An 8,371-nucleotide genomic window follows, 5' to 3' on the forward strand; every position below is an offset into this window, starting at 1 on the left:
GGGATGATGGATCAATCTCACATTGTTGCATGGCATGTTATTAGGTCGGCTGGAGGGTATTCATTGTAGGAGTATGATGTTTATCACCTTTTATTCTGACTGATCGAGTGCACGAGTGCTGCATGAACGAAGGCAAGCTGTTTTAGTAGATGATAAATCTGAAGGAAGATGTAAATGATCTAGAGAGACAAATGTACTCATCCTATGTCTCTTAAATATGTAACATCTTCATTTAACACCATGACTCGCTATTAGCATCCACAAATCATCCAAGACAAAGCTCTGATTCATCATAGCTTTCGAGTCAGTATCAGTCTAAACTGTGGGCCACATGTGTATTATCAGATGTCCAGATCAGGCTATGACCCCAATGTCGGGATGAGCCTGAATTGATCACATGGGAATGCATAAGCCTAGCACGCTAGGCGGATTTCAATCCTTTCACGCAGAAGGTCACTGATCGGAAGCCAGCAGCTGCACCATGCTGCAGAAGAGTTCGGATACGAGTCCTGAATTGCAATTGTGATATCTACCTTCATTTTAATACATGAGATTGTGTTGGATTCCCTTCCCTCGTCGCACTGTCTGGTATTAACTGACCGTATGTGTTTCCTCAATGCAGTGTGTTGATGTGGAAGGGGAACGTCCAGGCTCTGTCAATTGTCGGCAGTTTTCCTGTACCCTCAACTCCTGCCACAGTGGACATGGCCTCACGCTCAGCCCCCTGACCTGCAGTACAGCATGGAGTCAAGGCAGTGGGCTAGCACAGGTACGCACACGCACACGCACACATCAATCAAGTATTAACATGTTGTGATATGCATCTGCTGGGAAGATTTCAAATTGAGTTAGGAAATACAGTTATACTAGGCAATTGTATCCGCACAGTCTATTTTGCATTTATTGGCTTACTAATCATATATTCACGTACCGGCCATTTTTTATGTGAGGAAATCTCAGAAGTAAACAGAAAAGTGACATGTCTCATAAAAATTAGTATGACCCCCCTATTATCTGTTCTTTTCAATTTTTTGTTACACACATATCATTAACACTCTTTTGACGCCGATCATCTCAAATCGCAGCCAAAAATGGAAGAAACCAATTTTAATCCAATTATTATGTTTGTATAAATCAGCAAATACATGAGTTGGATGATCTATTAACACGACAATCAGAACTATAGCCCTTATTGCAGTCTAGTTGCTTTAATATCGCAATGACTAATATACTATAGTTGCCAATATGTTGTTGAATTGTTCATAGTTTTGACAGGAGATGACTTTCCAAGTTTTTGAGTAGATAAAACATAACAAAGTTAGCTTCCATAAAGTATAAGGGACTTGTGAGAATTTATTACAAAAGTTGTGTAAGTGTCCAAAGGCCAAATCATTACAGGTTCTCTTCCCTATCTCCTTTACTAGCCGCACTATAGGACGGAGATAGCTATCCTGTGTGCAGCGCGGGTCCATATCAGCTATCCTAAGTAGCTGTTGACTTGAGTTGATGAGCATGCATGTCAACGCACAAAATCCACCGCCGTCTGCCCACAGCGGGAGGCGGCTCTCATCCGCCATCTGTCTGTCCACATCTGTCCCTGGAGCAGTCTGCGATACAGAGTGATCAGGAGGGGAGTAAAACCCAACTACATTTCCTTAGACTCTTATTGGTTCGGTTGGGTGTAGACATTAGAAGGGTATCGGCTGCGCATGCGAACAGGTGGGGACACGGGGTTCAAAAAAGTGAACTGAAGTTGCCAGCGATTCATTCCCAGACATCCAGCATTCATCCGTCCGCGGTATCCTGTACTTACTGACCTCACCATTCGATTGGGTAGGATTGGGTTCCACTTCCTCCTCTTCATTTCGACTTAACACCCCCTCACACCACCATCCTCGCTCCAAACGCCCACCTGCTGTCCTGAACCAATTGCCTCCCCCTTTCTACCCTTCGTTCTTCTATAATGGTTGGCATTACTTCATTACGTGCCTCATTTGGCCAGCCCACAATCTTGATACATGTACTGACGTGCACAGAACCAACGAGTCCAGATAACACAAAGTAAAAAATACACTTACTGTGCCACCAAACCAAAGTATCATTCACCCATTAGGAGTGGGTGTGTGTTTGTGTTGTGTGTGTGTGGTGTACGGTGTGTGTACGTGTTGTTTGTGTATGGCGCTGACTGAGAAAGACAGATGCGGCGATTGAGGAGGATACACGCTCTGGGTCAGAATGCTCCTCCTTCTTTCTCCCCTCCTGCTGATTACCGCAGCAGATCATTCCGGAGCGGCGCTGAAGTCTCAGCAGTTGGCGGCCCCCTTTCGCCGGTAGCGTGCATGGTGTTTATTGTCAGCTCAACCGGGCAACAAAAACGCTCTCTCCAAAGGATGGACTCAGTGACATCGCACAGGGAACAACCAGCTCTACTTCACTTGCTTGTTTTTGTTTGTTTTTTTTGTTCTGGCATTCATTTTCTTTTTTATTTTCTTTTAAAAACTCATTTTTACGGCTAATGTCCATGTAGGCATTATGGTCAATATTGTTACTCTTATTGTTATTACTGTTTTCTGTAAAAGAGGTTTTATTATAATGAATATTATTATTATTATTATTAAAGGAAAAAACAGTTCTGTGTTGCAAGGAAGACAACATTGTTCTTTGATTACTTAAGTAATTCTGCACTTTCGGTTCCAGCTATCCTCTCTGTTTCCACCCCATCGCAGTTCCTCTCTCTCTCTCTCTCTCTCTGTCATACTGTTACTCTGCTTTTAAACCTTCTTCCCACCTCCTGCAGCCCTAACTTTCTCACCCTGTGTTACCCCTTTTCTCCATCCTCCTTTCCCTTGTCAGTGACAGTGTATTGCATTGTGGGTAGTTTTACCAGACATTTGCTCCTTTCCTTGTACAGTGATGCCATGTATAGAACGCTATTGCAATTTCTGTATCAAATCTTTTCTTTTTGTTACTTTTTTTTGGTTGTTTTTAGATGTCGCTGGGGAGGCTTTTTTTTATATTGGTATTGTTTATCATTTGTATTTTTTGGATGTCTTCAAAATGTTTTCTTTTTGTTTTTTTTGTTTTGTTTTTGTTTTAATGAATCTTGAGATTTTTAGCCAAAAGAGGACAGAGAGAAGAGAGACAGTGCTCTTTCTGTGTCGTAAAAAAGATTGTTCTTATTTGTTTTAATATTATATCGAGACACTTGAATAAGAGGAGAGTAATTATTTTGTGTTTCTTTTTAAAGTATCATTTCAATCGATGTTGTGACTGTCATTCTTGTTGATGTTGGGCCTGTTTTCTGTTAATGGGGTAGTTGTGGCAGGCTATACAGGGTCAGGCTTTGGGCTTTGTCTGGGTTGGTTCGGGTGCTACAGAGACTTAACACTCTTAAAAAGAAAAAAAGACAAAAAAAGACACAAAACGAAGGAATAACTTGTAAAATAGCTGACATATCATCCTAAGCATCACAAGTGTGGAGACGGACAAACCCACTTCTCTTTCTCTCTCTTGCTGCCCTGCCTATCTGCTGTGATCCTTCCACCATCTTTTACTACATCGGCTTCTGATCGGATGGCGCCTTACGGACATGGCCCCTCCTCCCAAACTAATCTTGTCACTCTGGCAACCAAGGAGGAAACTACAGCTACTATTATTCAACCCCCCTCCTCCTCTCCCCTCTTTTGGTTTTCTTGGACTTGCGTCGTTTTCAGCCTGGCTTTGTTCTCCTGCCCCAAGCCTGGAAGGGAGAACGGAGGCAGGGTTTCATTAACGGTTGATGGATCTTGTTGCAGTTGGATACACCTGGACGCACCTCCAAAACCATAAAAGGGAAACATTTCAGCAGGTGACTTTAGGAATAAACTGTTTGAATTGGACTTCCACAGCAGAGGAATACAAAGTCGTGGTCAGAGCAGGGCTGGCTGTGCCCACCTTAAACGGGTCCGCCAAGGTCTGTGCCCTAAGCCGAGTCGGGCTCAAGCACAGCCGGACGGAGAATGCAGCACACTGGGGACCACAGCAGAAGATTTGAACTCCTGTCTCTTTCTCCCTTTTTTTTAAATTGAATTTTATTGTTTGACCTCTATTTATCCTCCCATATACAATACCCTGGGATACTGAGTCTGTATTGGGCTAGCAAGAGACTGGCGCAAAAAATAAAGCTCCACTCGTATGTGTTTATACTGGCCGGATTTCACAATAACCTGGCTGCTCGGTTGACTTTTCGTATGCTATTTACATCTGAGAGCTGCAGATGTTGTCTTGCAGCGCCTGTGCTTTCCATTCGCACCCATGTCACTTCCTGTTTACCAAACATCCACTCTTCGTCAGAGCAGGTGGGACTAGCGTCAGCGGTAAATCTAAATCTCTTCAAACAAAGAGTGCAATACAGAGTGGGTTGGATTTTCTGAAATGAACTCGATGTGAGATGTTTTCTGTTTTCTTCCCAAACTGAGTTAACGTCTCTTTGGGCGGAAGAAGCTTGTTTCCATTCCATTTAGATCTCATTCATTCCTCTTTCAGATCTGCCCTACTGTTTTTCTCTCATCGTTTACACCAAGCCAAAACTGACATCTGGATGAGAAAGAAACTGAGTACTTGTGAGTACTTGTTGGGAATTGGAGAGGAAACGGCTGGAATGGAATACATTGCATGTCTCTTGTCCCACGGCAGGATAGAAACTCTAAAGTTACAAACCAGAGGTTCCACTTTGTCTAATATCGTGACCGGTGGCGGAGCTGTTGTTTCGGGGAAGAGCAGAGGCACACAGGAAGGGACAGCTGGAGTGGATGGAAAGCACTGCAGATGATTCAGAGGTAATGGGGAGCAGAGCGCTGTTTCACATACACCTTCTGCCTGATCAGACTGACCCTTCTCCTCCCTCCTTTCTTTTTTCTGTCTTAACTCTTCCATCCCTCCTCCTCTCTTTTCTCCTCCCTGCTCAGCAAGCCAGCTCTCTGCTCTACTCCTGTTTCTTAGGTCATTTTGTTTTCTATTGGTTCATTTTGTCTTTATTTGTTTTTATGTTCATTTCTGTTGAGTACAAAAATACTAAAGTGCAACAACAATGATTAAAAAGAATATCAACCAAACTGAGATGAATAAATAAATATATATAAATAAAGAAATAATTTAAAAAGGTCATGACTTGTGTGTCTCTTTGTTGCTTCTCTGGATTCAGCATTATACGTTCTTACAGTGCAGTTTCAGAAGTCACTTAGAAAGCTCCATGTCGCTGGAAGACCATAAAGGCCTATGACTGTTGGCATGTTTTACCCTGCAAGTTGTGTTTTTTTTTTGGGGTCAAGTTTTCTTGTCAGACTGAAAATAAATATGCCGAACATAATCTAATAATGACGCAGGTGCACATCGATTTGCAAAATAGCCACACAATGGAGTAGCAGTTTAGATTTCAGTTTTAGCACAGGTAACAAAACACATAGACATGAATACATTAATGGGGAAGAAAAGGATTGTGAAGGTGAGTCTGGGAAAAAAAAAAGCAAATGGAATCTCCCAAAAACTGACAGTTATAAAAAATAAACCAGTGACAAATGAACTGAAATTAGATTTAAAAAAAAAATTAGAAATAAAAAAAAGTAAACAATTGTAAAACACCCCAGCATGACAGGACAAAATTGAGAAAACCAAAGATTATGAATAAAATAAACAAAGTTACTGTACATGACTTGGTCTTGAGTCACAACTTTGCTAACATTAGACTTGACAAAATCAGAAAAGACCGATGACTCGTGACTTTACTAAGACTTGAGCCTTTTGACTTGAAAACACTTGATACAGCCCCCCAGATGAAAAGGTATGTTAATTACAAAGTCTGCAACAAATCAATCAATTCTGTTCATTTTCTTAAACAACTGTTAACGTTACTCATTCCACTTAGTATGAACCAGTCCCACAGCATCCAATCAAGTTGCAGGAGAGAACAATGAAGATAAAAGTTACAATAAAAGAAATGACACTGAAGATCATTGTATTATCCCCGTTCTGTTGTAGAAATGGCAGTACGTGAAGAGCGCATTGTAACTTGTTTAGGACTCGAAACTCAAAGTCTAGGACTTGGGACTTGACTCGGATGAATTGTTCGTGTGAGAGGATGATGTCCGAATTTTTGAGGACGATACTGAAATCAAGAGAGTTAAAAAAAAACAAAAACAATAACATATATTACATACAGAGCGAGACAGTTTTTTATTGTTTTTTTTTTACATACACACATATAAACCATATGGATTGCTGGAATTAGTTTATTTTTAGCAATAATGATAAAGATACATACAGAGGGAGACAGTTTACAGTACAAACCAACTCATCAGTGCTCTCTGGAGGACAAACTATGTAATGTCTGACATATACACTGATACTGGTATATCTGAAATAATCTCTAATATTAGCTGATATCTGTCTGACCGTCCACTGCGCTTTATCGGATGGAGAACTGACAGGAAGTAGGTCTAAATCTCTGAGTCTCTAATGTATATAGAATAAAGAAAGGTTGTAGATGAGTGATACAGTTCTTTAAACATGAATGTTAACGTGTTTGCAGTGACTCTTTGTTCTTCGGTGTGTGTACGTTCAGGAGTTACCTGTCTGGTTCTAGCACCAAGTTACAATACTGGTGGGAAGTGTCCTAAATGTGCAGCTTCTTTCATCACCTCGTGAAGTCTATAGATGTGTCCTAACCTTCTGTTGACCTTGTTCCACGGATGCCTGAAGTTCTAGGAAAAGGATATTTGATGGCCTTCCCACCAAACCATGTTTTCCAGGCAGAGAGGAACTTCAGGACAGAGTTTCCTCAGAGGTATAACAGGCTTCTTCTTCAAAGCGCCAAAACAAAGCCAGTGATTTTTATTACGAGGAAATGGGATAAAAATGAAAATGACAGAACTTCCTGAAGAGTAATTTAAGCTTGGATTTTGGCATTAGCACAGGAAATATACCTGCTCTGGGACTTTCTTTTGTCTGCCTTTTGGCTGCAGTGCTCTGTGCACTGCTGCTCAGGTCTGTACAGCTGCACTGCAGAGGCTTTTCAGTCCAAAGTAATTGAGCTCAGACACCGTGAGCCGTGTGGAGTTTCTGTCTTTGCATATGAGGGGTTACTTTAACATGCCTGATGATGGACGGGAATGATGGAGGACAGGAAGAGATCTGTTTATCCCTCTAAACTGACGATTAACTCTCCTCTATCCACCACAACTCTATGTTCAATCACCCAATTGATTGTTAATGATGTTTTGAGCTCCTTCTATTCTCCTCTCCTCTCTTCTCCTCTCTTCTTCTCTCCTCTCCTCTCCCACATCGCTTTTTTCCTTCCCTCACGACTCTGTACCCACTCTCCTCTCCCTCCTCTTCTCTTTCTTCATCCTCTGCTCCCTTCCCCTTCCTTCCCTGCCTCCATTCTCTCCTCTTTCTCTCCTCAGCCGCCCACTCCTTTCCACTCTCCCTCCCCTCGTCCCCTCCTCCCATCCCACTCTCCCGTCCTCAGAGTGGCGGCAGCGTGACTGCCTGCGTCAGCCAGCCCCTGCCAGCTAGTGAACGCTGCTACTGAAGCTGCTGTACCCTGCAGAGAGCCTTGTGTGTGTGTGTGTGTGTGTGTGCGCATGTGTGTGAGAGTGTGTATGAGTGTACGCAGATGGGAAAGCAACTGAGTCAGGGAGGGCTACCTCTCATCTTGCTGTTATCACCATCCTTCACTCTCCCTCCTCTCCTCCTCTGCTGCCATGGAGCTCCAGCAGGCTGAATCACAACAGCGTCTGCAGAAAGGGCTGAGGTAATACTGTGTGTGCGTGTATTCAAGCGCCTACATCTGCATTGAAATGTCTGCATGCAGCCTTACAAAGTGAAGTATGTGTATGTGTTAGACCTGCAGTGTAATGTGTGCCCCCTTGCTGCATATCATAGTGCTTGTCCGTGCAATCCCAGCCTCCTCAGCCTGAGGGCATAAAGCTGTAACGCCTTCTATCGTGTGTGTGTTCAAAATAATGTTCTTGGTCGTGTCAATATGTGCAGGATGGCTCAGTTCCTGCTTTCGTCCGAGGTGCTCACATAGATCACGTGACTGCAAGATTGCAAGCAAGCACTAGACATTACTCATTCCCCACACTTACTGTATGTGCCTGTGCACAATCACCAAGCGGGCCTGTGAATGTTTTGTATTGCTGTGACGGAGTAAGTCTGCAGACCAAAGCAGGCAGTGAGCAGGCAGTGAATAACTGTGAATCGGAAGGCACGTCACTGTTTGTTAAAACTCTATTGTGCTGAGACTTCATTTGAAAGTTTCATTTCAGTAGCTACATCTGCTTTGTGCATCTCAAGCTCACCCATACAAACCTATGGAGGACTGAAACTGCCA

At 42.7% G+C, this 8,371-nt stretch overlaps 1 protein-coding gene across 1 annotated transcript in view; it reads left to right on the forward strand.

Moving 5' to 3' along the window:
- Positions 1-7,594: 7,594 nt before the first annotated feature.
- Positions 7,595-8,371, forward strand: part of LOC118341332 (transmembrane protein 25) — a 7,858-nt gene continuing 7,081 nt past the window's right edge. Inside the window, exon 1 of the mRNA XM_035679562.1 lies at positions 7,595-7,789. The gene's annotated coding sequence lies outside the window, so the exon portion shown is untranslated. The remainder of the gene's footprint in view (positions 7,790-8,371) is intronic.

This window comes from Morone saxatilis, unplaced genomic scaffold (genome assembly GCF_004916995.1).
Source record: "Morone saxatilis isolate NCDOM2014 unplaced genomic scaffold, NCSU_SB_2.0 Contig8, whole genome shotgun sequence".
Taxonomy (NCBI): domain Eukaryota; kingdom Metazoa; phylum Chordata; class Actinopteri; family Moronidae; genus Morone; species Morone saxatilis.